Consider the following 16,322-nt stretch of genomic DNA (forward strand, 5'->3'; position numbering starts at 1 on the left):
CCTATCTCCTGCAGTAGGTAGGCCTTTAGTATGACTCTAATTATACGTCAAAACGACTCTGAATAAGGACCACGAGTTCTACATTGTGCAGAAAGACTCTATAAATGGAAAATAATGTATGGCAATCGTCTCTCATGTGCACGCAGCTTTTTAACCGTAAATTACGTTTCTTATGACAATACCTTCGTTTGAGGTTACAATCTACATCTACCATTCATGTTTTAGCTTCTTTATTTAATTGGAGCCATAATGTTAATACATATCCTGATATTTGGAAAATTGCTGCTGTAACCCCAATTCCAAAGATTAGTACCAAGTTACTCTACAACATAAGTCTGGTTGACGATTGAAGGTCTACCTGGCAATTGTGAGAAAGAACCAAGGTGTGTGCAGACGGTATTTTGGGTGGTAGGGGCGTTAAATGTCAGCCGCTTCAAATATGAAATAATTATAGTGTTTGAAGGTGTCATAAGCTTTAATCCTACTTGAGGTTACAAGAAACATCAAGATACTTCGAACTCAATTAATTTACCGGTATGTATCATTGAGTCAAATTATATAAAAAGTATTAGGGAGTGTTTCTTTGGTCTGTTTACGTTCTAGAAGTAAGAGTATTTGGTCCGAATGGAGTTTGACATTAGGATAAACTCAAACGAATCTTGCAACAATCGATATATTCTTATATATTAGAGATGTAGAAGTTAAGTTTGGAAGCCACTGAATTCTACTACTGACCCAGTAGGCCTATATAATTTGCGTAACGCAGTTAACTATTTTCGAAAGATATACATACGTATGTAATATTTTCTGTTCGAATGAATCATTATCAAGGTTTTTATTATGTATTTTATCGTTATATTGCAAGCTTGGAAATCGGCTTTCAAAAATCGGTGCTGATCCAGTTTAGGGGACTAGATTATTAGAATTTGCGGAAGAAATATCAAGTTTTCTTACCGAAGAGGAATGTATAATTATATCGGAGTCTTAACTCTGATATGCCTCCAAACTAATTGAATGTGTATGCTTTTGACCACGTAATACTGTATAAGAAAGCCGGGCATTTATTCGGAAGTTGGGCGTCCGCTTTCGGCCCGTTTTTTCGCTGTTATCTCCTTTGCACATTTTCTGCAATTTGTTACTAGGTTCATTAATCCGTGGTCTTCACAAACTTTTGAAAGGTTTTGTTCGTTATCAACGTATTGCTTCACAAATGTTAAAACTGTTACTTCATTGCCCTTGTACATTCGCCATGTTGATAACATAAATGCTCATTTCTTTCCCACAATGCAACTGTTTTGTTACCTTGCGCCAAGTAGTTCCCTCCGCTCGCCGTATAGTCCCATGTTTATAACCGCTTATATATAACAAATAAACAATTTTTTCGAGACTCTTATATATTATCAAGCACACAAACGATCAAATTATCCATATCTTTTCTGTAAATTTTAAAAATTTTGCTGGAAACGGACGCCCAACTTTGGAATTTAACCCGAAAGCCGTAATGAGCCGTATTCGTAAATCACTGCATTGTGTTAAATAATGACCCGTAATCATAAAAGCTGTAAGATATCTAGTAACACGAGGAACACAATCTGTTTCCACTATCCTCATTCACGCGCATGCCCACCCTCGTTGACACACCTGCTTCCTACGAATGCGGATGCACTAGCTTCGCCCTATCCTTATGCAATTTTATGGTAGTTTGGTGTTCTATGCACTATCGGTTTTATTTCATATGGCCGCATACTGTATTTATGCCCATAAGGGTTAAGCCCTCCTAAAGTGAATCTGTACCCAGGGATGCAACTTCTCCCATTACAGATAATTGATGGCCCCTAAACTGGGACTGCGTCTAAGAATCATATTTTATGTATTTCCTTCTGAGAGACTTTTTTTTTTTTTTTAAATTGCAATTTCGATTTTAATTTACATGTAGCACTAACTTCTTATCTTCATATGCACACACACACATTGCCAATAGTTTAAGGAGAACTTCCTAAGTCAGTGTTAACCTGTGTCTAAATATTAAATACAGCGGTTAAGTTCCAAAGCTGGTAGTCCGTTTCTAACAAAACTGAATATTTACTGGGAAGAAATGGATAATTTACTCGTTTGTATGCTTGATAATATGTAAGGAGAGAGAAAGTTGGGCTTAAGTTTAGAGTTGCCCCTCCAGTCTGAAGTTGCCCTTGGACTTTGCAACATACAAAAAACAGTGCTTAAAGTATTAAACATTGTTACATTTCACTTAATTTCAGTACTCCGTGCGTTTCACAAAAATTTAAAAGGTTTTCTTCATTATTTTTGCGCATCCGTTACACCTGTTCGCCATATTCGCCATATTTTACAACTACCATGCTGCTGAAACCTTCCGTAATGCTTCCGCATCCGGCAAATAGTACTAACTTCCACATATCTTTTCTCGTATTAAACGTAACTCTCCTGCCGAACTTACATTCCTAAACATAAATAAAAACTTCACGTTATCATTTCTTACCTCATTTCTCCTGTAAATTTTCCTGATTTTTATAAAAAGCGGAGGGGTAACTCTAAACTTAACCCGAAAGTTGTGTTCATTTTTTTATAAGCTGTTATAAACATGGAACTATTTGGAAAGAGAAAGGAACTACTTTGCACAAGGTTGCCGCATGGTCGAATTGTCAGAAAGTAGCGAACATTTGTATTTTGAACACGGCTGCAGTTGTACAGAGACGCTCCGTTTGTTATTCTTACGCAGAGACGAGAATTTATATTTTATTAATTTTAGCAAAACGGTCAAAACTTCTCTAACCCTAAGCTAACCCGACCCTACCCTACCTTACTTATCCCTATCTTACTCTACTTTTTTAAAGCGGTCCTAAAAATTGCTTTTAAATTTTCGTAGCTGTTATTGCCTTCGAAAACCAGGGGGACGACCAACTTCGGAGTAAATGCCAGATACTGTTACTATCCTTTAATTGTGGTGCAGCATTAGTTAAATTTCCATTTTGTTTTGGTTTTAAGGGAGGGTAGCCGAATTTACATTAGCATCCGGGGTTAATATTCTTATACAGACACGAAGAATAGCTGACTATGAGAAGGAAATGCCATATTAGAAAATGTGAAATAAATATTTCTTTATGCACGTATCCAAAATCGCTAATGCGCCCTAACCTGATGTGCTAGATACCGTACTGGCTTATGGTATTGGTAACTACTTAGTACATGTTGGTGCATGTATTTTGCAGTGAAGACACAATTCCGCAGCAGACCCTCTTTCTACAGCGAAAGACACCAATCATCGATACTTAAGCTTTATTATTAGCTTCATTGAAATCTTTGAGATTTCAATTTAACGTTCCATGCTGATGCCCTTTAGACTAAGGGAGACCGATGATTAAGGTAGGTCAATGCTGATAGAATAATAGGTGGGAGGAAACGGGAGTATCTCGAGAAAACTTATGGACACGATGTTGTCCAACACAAACTTACTTGGCCGGGGTTCGAACCAGGGACCCCACGCACCAGAGGTAAGCGCTCTACCACAGCCACCGTGCCCCCTTCATTAGGTCCATGTCTGGTAGGTATATCATTATGTGAAAAGTGCTATAATCAATAAGTTAGACTTGCGTTATATTTGAAGCTTAAGTGGTCTATCCGCGCATCGGAGAAAATCAATTAGCAAACCTATAGCTTCGTCAATATGTTTTAAATAGAACGATTCATCATGAAACAGTTCCTCTAAGCTGTAAAGAGTTAAAGGATTAGCCGAGGGATTAACTCTTCAAGTGCTTCAAAAAGCATGTTCCTGATTAATCGGCTTAAATTCGTTTAAGTTCAGTTATGTTTTAAATTATAATAATATATAATGAAGTATTTGATATACAAGAACCTCAGAGTTATAACATAAGGAAACCATGCTTAATCAACATAACACTACTGACATTTTTTTTCTGCTCAATCAAGCGTATGCATAACGGTATCCTCACCGTGGGTAAACTTGGTGACGGTATCGCATCGAAACATACCTAGTCTTTAGTAAGCAATCCCTCTTGTCCGGAATACAAGACAGAGATAACTACGACACTCCATGTAAGTCATTGGAGTGAAGTGGTACTGGCATCCACAATGACAGTGTCGTGAAGCGTTCTTTATAATGCCTCTAAGAGTCACTGCATCACTAATCGAACTTGTTTTGTTAGGATGCATCAACTAGAAGTTACAGTGCGGTCATGAAATCACTATCAAGATAAATACATCATTGAGGACCGATGACGTTGTCATCTGCCAGCAACTACATGCCCTGAAGACAATGCGACATATCTTCTCGAGTACAATATGTGGGAATGTGCCGGCCCGGAACACTTTAAGTCGTCGTCATATGACCGATTTGATTACCCAGCATGCTTGGCAAGTATCAGTGTTGATCTCCAGCATCATGAAAGAGGTATCGATGGGCAAACGAGCACCTGGAATGAAACTGAAATCAATAACATCAAGTCTTCCTCAGCATAGGTGTGGATGTATCTGACGCCTGACAATAATCGGAAAAGAGTTTAAACAGAGATCCAAGGCCCCTGAGGTCTCAGCAGAGCGGTTTTGGGTTCGATTTCCGGTGGGGGCACTCGGTCGAAACAGTGTAAAAGCTTTTCCAGGCCAGCCATCCTTAGTGATGCTTCCCTCATTCACACCACGAAATTGCCGCCACTTTCTTCCTTCCCTTTCCTTGGATTGTGTGATCGCCGAGAGAAGTCATCCCTCATATGTGACGAGCTAGTCATAGATCCCGAAATCCCATAAATCTAGTTCATAAATCCTAACGGCCTCAGCGGGTGACGATTGAGATGGAATCATCTCAAACGCCGCTCTCATGGAACATTGAGTGTTCTCTGCGGGCCTTCAGTCACTATGCAAATACATTCTGCAAGACGAGAGTGTGGCATGCTTTGTGTATTTCTTCTTACAGCAATCTGACATGCATTAGTTAGTTGGTTAGAATGTAGAATTCCTTTACAGCACCAAGGTTATGAGACGTGGATCTACAATTTAAGGTGGGAGCAGAACCACCAAAGGGGTACGCGCTAGTCACTAAATTAAGTGGGAGGACTTACATGTATTGGATAAACTGGCTTGTACATTTCTGAACTGAGTCCCATAAAGCATGCATGGAACTAGTTCAAATATGCGATTCCGACGAGTGGGAGGTAGTCAACCAAGGACTCCTTAGCGGCCTTGTGGACAGCTTGCCACAGCAGATCCTATTATAGTATACGAAAAGGGAATGGGATGGAGGGAGGAGGATTCACAGTATTGAGGGACGTATCCTATTTTAGTTCCACCTGTGTCTCGGCAAGTGCACTGTGCAGCAAGATAGCATCGTGTATGTTATGTATAATATGTTTGTGCCAATATGTGCGCACATCTATTTCTGACGGAGTGTAGTTGCATTCCGTATCATAGAAAACACACAGAATCAGATATTCTGCTGGTGTAGTATTTATCTTGTGTAATATAAATAGTTGGCTACTTGTTAAAAATAACTTACTGGATTAATTTTCTGAAATAGTCTCATCATGTACCAATATAAGAAGTACATTTAAAATTTCTCTCGATATTTCTTGCCAACACATTACAGAAATATCTTTCATCTTTAGACATATCCATGCAAATCTTGCACTTTCACAAATAAGAACAAAAATACACAATTAGTTTTTCTGAGTGATGGAAAGTTAATTTCTTTAGATGACTTCTGAAACATTCTGTTGACTGTGTATAAGTACTGGTTCAGGATCAACAATATGTAATAAGCCTATATCAACGACAGGGTGGGAGTGAATTGTAGGTGATATGACCCTCAATTTTCAAGCTTATACTGATTAAAATAACATTAAGCTGTCAGGTGACTCCACTGGTATGTCCTAGGAGGAAATAGTCTGGATATCGATGTCTCCCGCCATTTGTTGCAGAAATCTCTGTGTAGAACGTAATATATGTTTTGCAACTTCTAAACACATCCGGAGCTTTAATTTGTTACGTAAGTTGCGGTTCACAGTTGACTGTGCTACATGCAATCATCTTGCCACTACTGTGTAGGAGGGTTTTCCTGCAGGGCCATTCGACGCAACTTCCGAGTTATAAATGAGGTCACCACAGTACACGGTCGGTCACTTTCCACTCCCCTTACTGAATGAATGAAGAGCTGGAACATCGTGGAGTTTATGTCGATGTTCTTGATGGTCATTAACCCCATTGTACATCTATTTTCTCTGCACTGTTTTTGAATCCGTGTCATGGGAAAATTGACGTTGGAAAGTGTTATGACGTAGCCTTACCGAAACAGGTTCACCTTGAGAGTTCTGATGAATACATCATACACATGCGAACTTGGCGCGATACTAGGGGCCTTTGGCTTTCTCCTGCTGTTTGAATCATTCGGATCGGTTTAGGAGGGATGAAGGTTTAAAATCGGACATATATAGACAACTTCTGTTGATTCACATTTTAAACTAGGTCCCGATGAATAATGACCACGAAAATTCTGTGCGAATTTCAATCATTATTACAAATATTTTTTTAAAAGTTTAAGCAAATTTAAATAAAAATAAGTGATTCTTCGAGAAGAATTTCTAAATTTGAAACAGTACAGCCATATGCAAACTCAGAGTTTGCGATAAATGTTCAGTTCACTACATTCAACCGTCGGTGTTGCATTTCCGATATCCTGGGCTTCTTTAGTTGTATGGGAATGCCGGTGGTTGTTTTCTTCCGCGAATATACAAATAAATTAACCATAATATCATACTTTCTTTAAACTGGACTGAGAAATGGTTTCCCTTGATTTTTTTTTTTAATAAATTGCCTATTTTGTACTTGTATTAACTGATTTTGCGAAGTACTTTGCATATCAAACGAGTAAACAAACAAACAAAAAAAGACCCGTTTATGTTTTCGTCTTCTAAATGCAAAAAGTTAGATCATATAATTTTACTGTTTCTTTGTGAAGAATTAATGTAATTTTGTATTATAGTTATCTACATTCAGTTTTATTTTACTGGCGGTACGGAGGGCCAGCACCTTTTTCTGGGAGTTTGATAAAATTGCAATTTCTCTATTTTGTAAACGTAGTTACTCTTTATTGCGTCTAACATTTAATATACTATTAACTGTACTTTTTCAGTGTTCTCTGACACCTTCCTCAGCAAATCTGGACAGCCGACATGAAACTAATTTCATTTCTTAGAATTCGTGAAGTGAGATTAGTTCCGTCTCAGTTGCCCGGATCTGCTTAGAAAGGTGTCAGGAGACACTAAAATGGCACAGTTATTGTTCATTAAATATTAGATGCAGTAAATGAAAGAGCACGTCTACAAATTACCCTAAACATGCGTCAATTCATATCCTTAAATAATATAGTATTTTGGAATGAATTTTCAATTTAAACCGGTTTGAAGATAGAAAAAAGATTATATCAGATGCATTTAAAAAGATCTACTTGAAGGAGGTAATGCCGATTTGCATCAGTGTAGCAAAATTTTAGGTTCCAGTGTTGACAAAAAATTTTTGGGTTGACTTTTTAGGAAATTAACAAATTGCACTTAAATGAAGGAGAGGCAATTCGTGTTTTCCATGAGTCTTTCAAGAAAATGTAGTCCCAGCCGTACTACTTCCTCTGAAGTACCTTTCGACACGATTGCAATGTTAGCGTTCGCACTTTTGGCGTGGGAGGCCCGGGTTCGATTCCCGGCGAGAGCTCATGTGGTTCGGATTCCACGTTAATCAGTAGGTCCACGTCTCATATAGTCTCGCTGCTGAAAAGGGACGTAAAACTCAAAAATTCAATTAATCAATCAATCAACGATTGCAATGTCTTCCAGCGAATGTGAAAGAGGGACTGTTTCTCAGATGAATCTTACAATAACTTCATCTTGATCATCACTGCTAGTATGGACAGTTTTTATACTAATGATTGTCAGAATAGTAGGACCGCTTCTCAAACATTTTAACCTTATCAATTATGTAAATAGATGGCTGTTCCGGGGTAGTCGTTAGGCGTCTGATACCAGAAGAAAGGCCCGATATAGAGACAACCAAGGATGTTATAAATAGAGGATCTGCCCATATGTATCTTCATCCTATTAAATCGATGAAGCCAAAAAACAACCGAGCATCGGCACGTTTGATTGGCTACTCTCGTTTCTGCCATCGTCTGATTGGCTACTTTCGTTTCCGCCATGATTGTTGGCTCAAAACATTGCGATCCTATTGGGCGGAGTGGGCAAAGTAGGGGTGGCGAAACTGTGACGTATGGCTTCAAGATTTTGTTGTAAGGGCACATCCTCTATTTTATAAGATCCTTGAAGACAGCGAAGGTATGTGGAACGATATCAGAAAGTGTTGAAGTTATTGTAGTATAATATTCATGAGTACCGGTTCCTTTCATTTTTATTTTTATTTATTTATTTATTTTTTTCTCAGAGAAAAAGCTCTGTCTAAATCTATATTACTATAAGGAATGGGATATATATGTTTGACTGTCCAGTGACAGAAAAAATTTGGGGACGGGTTTCAGTGACATTTTCATCAAAGTGGCAATGATTTTCGTACTTAATAAATAAATTAATACATTTTATTTATTAATTTAATTTTTAGAATACCACCCTGAAGAGGAAAGGTGGGAAATCATAGTTTATTGCATTTCTTATAAACCATTAGAAATAGACATTTCTATTTCCTTCATTCATTTCATACACAGGATATGAACATCTCATTCACTTGAATTAATTATAGAAATTTTGGAGAAAAGAGTTCAAATGTTATTGGGTATTCTTCTGGAACCGTTGAACATAAAGTCGTGGGAATTAATGTCTAAAAATGGTTTTATAGACAGAATGCGAATATCTCATTCGCTTGTACTAATGAATAGATCCCCAATCTCACTTTCTCATTTTTCGAACTTCAGGTTGCAAACTTTCGGTTCCGAACCTGTATGCAATTAATGATGGTGATGTTTTTCTTTCTTTCTTTAAGCTCAGTTGTTAGATTATTTAAAAATAAGAACTGGTTCAGTTTTTTATTAAGGCTAATGATTGAACCGTACAATCTGTCATAAATCTTGGTTTTAAGATACTAAGTTAACTGTTTTTGATCTTTATTCCTATTATATCGCTCATGAGAAGATAATGTTCTTATTGGGCAGACGCAAGTTGCGAACTGTATAAAATGGTTAGTTTGTTCCTTCATTATAAAACGATACTAATTTTTGTATCGTTTTATCATCTACCTTGATATTTCTTTTATTTTTCTCGTTATATTATTAGATGATGTAAGTAGACGGCCAATAGTAGTAAAAAATTTTGTTGAAATTCCATTTTTATTTGTCAGGCTCGTTTCCAGAGTGCAGTGGGCGGAAGACGTGGCGCCTGGACTTTAATAATAAGAAGAAAAGCCATTCTTTAGACATTATAAACAGCAGCTGTTTTCAACTGAACGTTTTTTACATTAATCAGTATGGTAGAACGACATCTCGGATCTCTCATTTACGAGAAACTTTTCCTTCTTTAACTTTGTAAATAATTGATTCGTTGGATTTGAGCACTGAAGCAGTATGAAATGGGACCGAGACCTTAAAGTAGGATAGAATCCATTACTCGGGTTTGTATGCGGGGCAATCAGCTACACTGGGGATCAAACTCGGAACTGTGCATATTAACTACTAGGCTAAGGAGGGGCACATCTCTAATTCGTACTGTACTCTAGTATTTACACACATATAATTTTATTTATTCATAAGAGTGAAAATTAATAGCGTTTTAATTGTACTATTTTGTGTGGGAAAAGGATTAAGTTGAATAAAATATGTCATAATTATGATGCCGAATGTCTTCAGCACTGTCTAGATCTTGAAGACAATAGGATTGGTTGCTACGAATATAACAATCCTTTTAGATCTGTAATTGATTTGGTAAAATTTAGCGTCTCTTTTCAGCATCGAAGAGAAACATAGACCAACTACAGTTTAAGGTAGAATTCGAAACACCATAATGCATTGAATGTCTTTAATGCTATCCCACCAGAATGATACCTGGAACCACGTGTACCAAACGCGCACTTCCTAGCCTATAGATCAGCTTAGAGCACAATAACCGTTTTAGGATTCTCAGGGCACAGTATAGCTGGGTTCCTACTGTCAGGTAAGTCAGGGAACACTTAGGGAAAATGGTACAGGTCAGGAAAACTCAGGGAAATCGACTGGAAATCAGGGAAAGTCAGGGAAATTTGAAAACATATATTTTTTCTAACATTAATTGTACACAAATTTCAGCTTAGCCAATCATTAATAATCACAGTATGGAACGTTGCTCAGATTTTTATTCTTTATTATTTTTATTATTTAGTTATTTTGGACACTCACGTCCAAAATTATTGTCGCATGTCTGTAAATATGTTGTTGTAGGAATATAATTTGATAACGAATTCGCCCCGGTATTTCTTATAATATTAGTATGCGTATAATCGGCAAAGACATGTTTATGGCAAATTTCATGTCAAAACAGCAGTAAATAAGAACAAGAAAACGAAAATAAAACTTTTTTGTCTATTTAGCAACATTTTGTTTTACTCATTCTAATTTTCGTATTTGTAATTCTTTTCCTATGAAATTTACCACAAATATACATTTTCCGATTATACACTTAGTATCAATATTAAAAGTACCGTGCAAAATCATTATCAAATTGTATTCTTACAAGAAAACAGTAATATATATGCGACGTAGACATGAGTGTACGTATGAGCAATTGATTATTATTTGTCTCTATGGAATAATGTTCTTATATATAAATATTCAGCGTTATTTATTCCTTATGTACATGTCAACGTCATCCGACACCTGTCATGAAAGTCAGGGAATTTCCTTCCAAAGGTCAGGGAGAAGTCAGGGAAATTGATTTCTCCAGATCAGTAGGAACCCTGTATAGGTGACCGTTAGTTAACCTGGAAAGGAACTTACATGAATGATTTGGATGTGTTTAAAAACTAACATGTAAGTGTTCTTTAAAACCCCTATAGAAAATACACTGTTTCTCCAAGCTACATTTGCTCGCGCCGTGTGGACTTTGTGGTGGACAAACACCGTGCTCGTGGGTTTTCTCGGGGTTCTCCCATTTCCTCCCACTTTCTTCATTCCACCATTTCACTCATCTCATTATCACCGTCTCCTTTAGCCTAACCGGCATAACCGTGGGACGTTAAACTTTTCCAAGCCACACTTGACGTCATCGGTAAAAATGAAGAATTAAAGTTGCTTGATTTATCACATTGCATAGTTGTCTGTACTGAGAAACGAAGCAAAATGTATACAAATGTGATAGATGAATTCTTGGTATACTATATACAAACGAAGGTGGGTACCTTTTTAATACCTTGAATTGAAGAAAAATTGATCTGAGTTGAATTAAGGCTATACTTCAAAAGAAAACGGTAGTTTCATATATTTTTGTCAAACTTCAAACATGTACTAAGAAAACTTACATAAGGGTCAATCCATATAAAAGTGATCCAATAACGGTTGCGTGATCATTTTTAATTTTCTTCATATACTAACTATTACCTCCCCCTTCCCAATAACTATAACCAGTAAGCGTGTGTATCTTAGCAGAGCAACAAAATAAAAAGAAAGAAAAGAAAGAAAGGGATGTTTTCGTAATGAACGTTCGGAAAATTTCTTCACATTTTTCAAAATGGAAAAAAAAAATTAATTAAATCTTTACGTCTCGCGGTTATGCCGGCTAGGCCAAAGGAGACGGTGATGATGAGAAATGAATGAAATGGTGGAATGAAGAAAGTAGGAGGAAACGAGAGAACCCCGAGAAAACCCACGCGCACGGTGTTTGTCCACTACGTAGTGGACTTGGCATGAGCTGCGATCGAACCAAGGACTCCATGCATCAGAGATGAATTTACATTTTTCAGTGATCAATGAAAGTGAACACCGTGTTTCATTAATAATAATAATAATAATATAAAAAAAGTGTTTGTAAATTTGAGGTGTCTGAAAATATGGAATTATAAACCCGTGGAAAGTGATCATAGTGTTTCTTGCCCTTCGGATAACAAACTTACTGAAATCAACACTAGTACTCCCTTCGTCTCCACTTCTCAATCTAGCATTGACTATACTGCTAAAGCGTTAAATTTCTCTCACAAATATCCAACTGATGTAGGTAATTATGATTTCGAAATCCCAGAAAACTTTAAAAAATGCATTTTGAGTTATGGCCTCTGCAAACCATATGGTGCTTTCATTAGAAACGAGAAAAATAAATGTTTTTCTTCCGATTATTATTTTCAAAATACACAACGCGGCAGAAGTCCGTTCCGTTTTATTCGTTGATGTTTCTGTTCTTTTTCTTCCTGTGAGCAAGACCAAGACTCCAGGGGAGAGTTGAAAGCTTGGAAATTTAAAGATTCAGAAATTACAGAAACCTGTAAGTAGATAGATTGTAATTAGAGAAACCTGATAGTTACAATTCCTGAGCGTGGTTTTGCAATAGATGATTTTTCAGTTACATTAGGTATCTCTTGTATGGTTCGACGGAGCTGCCATTTGTAGTGTTCCAGCTCTTATTAAGGTTCCCCTTGTCATATTCAACGTTGAATTTTTATTTCTAGTAATGATTCAAGTACATTCCTTTCAATAGGTGAGAAACTCCTGTAAAATACTTGAACTTCCTTTATCTTGTGATTTGAAGTTTGAGATGTCTTGACAATCCTAAAGAAGCAGGACCATACACTTTGAGTGTTCCTCAGATGTGATTTGATCATAGTGTAAATATTTCTTTCTGTTACACCAATGTAGATTTTCACAGGTTCAAATTGTTTTGTAAACTCCAGACGTTGAGAATTTACCATTGATATCACTTTTGCAACTTGGGCAATGACATCTTAATGTTGTTCGGCAACTTAACTATAAAATTAAAATCTGCTTATATTTTTAAATTTGTGAGTGACATTAGGCAAAAGGGGGAGAAATCTATTTCTCCTTGTAGTTTGAATGGTAAGCATGAGTATTAGGATGTTTGTAGATCTGATTTTTGTAATGCGTGATGTCATGACTCTAAATATAACCTGACCACATTTTCAGGTTACAAAAACGATCTCAGTGATAAATTGTCAACTTCTGGAGTTAAAAAGCAATTTGCAGCTGCGAAGAGGTCTACATCGGCATGACAAAAAGAACTATTTTCACTAGGATTCAAGAACATTCAGTGACCAAGAAGGTTAAAGAACTTCAGAGATGTTCTTCGCTCATTAAAAGGAATATATTTGAATCTTCCTTTTCAGACCTGAAAATTCGACGTTGAATTTTGACAAGGAGAACCTTGATAAAAGATGGAACACTATAATCAACGGTTTCGTCAAAAATCAATATACTAGACACACCAAAGAAAGAAAAATACAACGTTTAGAATTTCTTGATCTGTATTCTTTCGTTCTAAGTTTAGTATACAAAACTGACTAAAATTTACATTGTATCAGGATCTGTGATTAATTGAAGATTTTTCAGTGTATTCGTCAATAACCGAACATTTGCTGACTTCGAGTTCGACATTTCTTCTATTTAGATATAATGCTCTTTAGTTACTCCACTGCATCGTTGATATGTCTGAAGATTTTTCTATCTGTAAACTGGATAACTATAGTTCTTCACGTCGTGCGAAGGGTAAAAAAATAACGTTACCTATTGACATTGATCGAGATTTTTGAGTGATCGTTGTGTCTTTCTCAGGTAAATATTCTTGGTGCAAGTGCATATTTTAAGTTCCACAGAGGTGTTTCCCTTTCTTTTGAAGTGAATGCTCTTAACGCAAGTCAGATCATTTTTGTTAGTTTAAAGAATTATAAAAATGTAACCACTTTCGTCTGTGTGTAGTGCATCAAGAATTAATCTATTAGATTTCTATATATTTTTCATCATCTGTTAGTTGGAGACAACTACACAATCTGACGAATCAAGTACCTTTAGTTTTTCTTTACACCGATGAAGTCAACAGTGGGTTGGGGAAATAGTCTACATTTTCTGTAAGGATTTTTAAGACGCTTACAGTTAATTGTTAAACGCCCTCAAATAATTGATGTAAGTTTGTTGGTAGATGCTCAGTAAATGTAAAAGACAAGTTCGCTGTGTGATTCCATCTACTATTTTAACATTTTCTCCTATTTATAATATTTTTCGTAAGCTTTTTACCCAAATCCCTAAATAAAATAATATAAAAAAGTGATGTATCTTTAAAATTTTCGTTACGGCTTTTAAACGAGAAATGTTATTCGTTTATTAAACGGAATATGCATGTTAGTTTTTTTTTTCTTAATTATTCTTTAGTAGTACTACGAACTTTATTATAGTTTTGTTTACAGTGTTTGTGATGCATTGTATTTAAGAACACACAGAACAGTAGCTGTGACTTTCTAGGAATTCACATGCAATATCTAATGTCGTTATTAACACTGGTCAATTATTATATCATCCCTTTTCCATGAAAAGTGCTCTCCGAAAAGTGACAATTTTGACGAATAGCAGAATTAAATTAAAATAAATGAATGAATGAATGAATGAATTTAAAAAAAAAAAAAAAACTTACATGACTGTTTAGATTGCACATGCACACATTGAATGCATTAAATTCTACTTGAAATTGACGTTCCTTTTGAGTTAATACTTTAACGCAAGTCAGATTATTTGCTAATTTTTTCTTTCTTCGTTTTAAGTGATCAAAAATATAACCATTTAAGTCTGTATAGAGTGCATCAAGAATTAATTCATCACATTTGTGTATGTTTTTAATCATCTCTTAGTTGGAGGCAACTACGCAATATGACAAATCAAGCAGCGTTAGTGTTTCATTTACACTGATGAAGTCAACAGTGGGTTGACGAAACAATCTGTATCTTCTACCAGGATTTTTAGGACACGTACAGGTTAGTTTTTAAATATTAAATATTCATAAAATAATTTCTTTAAGTGATTTAAAAGTGGTTCGAAAGCAATGTAAGCTCACAACTCTCCGTCAAAATCTAGAGTGCAAACTATACAGGGTATAGTGTCCTGCAATTATAATGCATATCAACACTCAAGTGTCGGTGGCAGTTTGAAAGAATTCTCCAAATTCGGAAACCAATATTTGTGGGAAAGCCAACAGCAAATAAATATGATTACATTTTTATTGGAAAATGATTAAGAAAAGAAAAAAGAATCTCTCCGTCTTCCGAAGTAAATACGACAGTAAGCATTAAGAAAGTTTAGGAGGGAAGTATTTTTGAGAAACGATGCCAGCAAATAATAATAAAAAATTGAAACTAGATTCTCACGTGTTTCTTTCTTGGAAGGAACAATGCGGTACATCAATCGTTAGAAAATATTTAAGAATAAGCTTCCAATATGGAATAATAATAATAATAATAATAATAATAATAATAATAATAATAATAATAATAATAATAATATTATTATTATTATTATTATTATTATTATTATTATTATTATTATTATTATTATTATTATTATTATTATTATTATTATTATTATTATTATTATTATTATTATCGACAGAGCACCACCAAACAGTGGAAAAGCGTGAAGCTAATCCACACCGTACGTACAGTGCATTCACAATTGAAAGATTAGAACTCTGAATTGAATTGTTAATGTGTGAAGCAGATATTCATAGTTACTAGGGAAGAAGTATTACAACGATTTTGGCACACACAGCACGTTATGAAATTATTTGACTTTTACTTACCTTTCTTTTCCAGAATAGAAATAGTGATTTTTCTTGATGAAAACTCTTTGTTTTCCATCATTATAATTCAGTAACATTGCCATATATTTAGAAAGACAGTTTCTGGCAACATTATTTTGGGAAGAATTATAACAGTATTGCAGCGTCATAAGTTAAAACAAATTTTCAATAATTTAGAACAAAGAATTCCTACTACTTTTAGCACAAAGGATTCCCTACTACTTTTACCCATAATTTCTTGTTCTAAAATGGTGGATAAAAGTCACATAGTTACATAAATATTTACTTTTATAAGAATAGAAATAATGACTTCCCATTTTTTTTGTTTGAAAAATATACGGGAACTAAATATATGAAATCTGTTAATAAATGTTTCTTTTGATGGAGCGAAGGCAGATCGATGTATTAATTTACGTGTTTTTTAAACCTCAAAGTGCATTGTATCATTGATTTTAAAGATCCTCTCCAACTTAATCAACATGCTGCTATTGATGGAAATATTTTTCAGGTAACCATAAGAAGTTGGCACACGTCTTTAAAATTTTT

The 16,322-nt window shown here is 35.5% G+C and overlaps 1 protein-coding gene across 3 annotated transcripts in view; it reads left to right on the plus strand.

The window, feature by feature from the left end:
* The first annotated feature begins 376 nt into the window (after positions 1 to 376).
* LOC145680758 (fatty acid hydroxylase domain-containing protein 2) overlaps positions 377 to 16,322 on the plus strand; it is a 186,161-nt gene continuing 170,215 nt past the window's right edge. For 2 of the 3 annotated variants that reach the window (XM_081751742.1, XM_081751740.1), the window contains exons 1-2: positions 377 to 534; positions 14,833 to 14,955. The gene's annotated coding sequence lies outside the window, so the exon portion shown is untranslated. The remainder of the gene's footprint in view (positions 535 to 14,832; positions 14,956 to 16,322) is intronic. The other variant, XM_081751741.1, reaches the window with a different exon arrangement.

Source organism: Thermobia domestica, chromosome 3 (genome assembly GCF_964235325.1).
Source record: "Thermobia domestica chromosome 3, izTheDome1.hap1.1, whole genome shotgun sequence".
Taxonomy (NCBI): Eukaryota; Metazoa; Arthropoda; class Insecta; order Zygentoma; family Lepismatidae; genus Thermobia; species Thermobia domestica.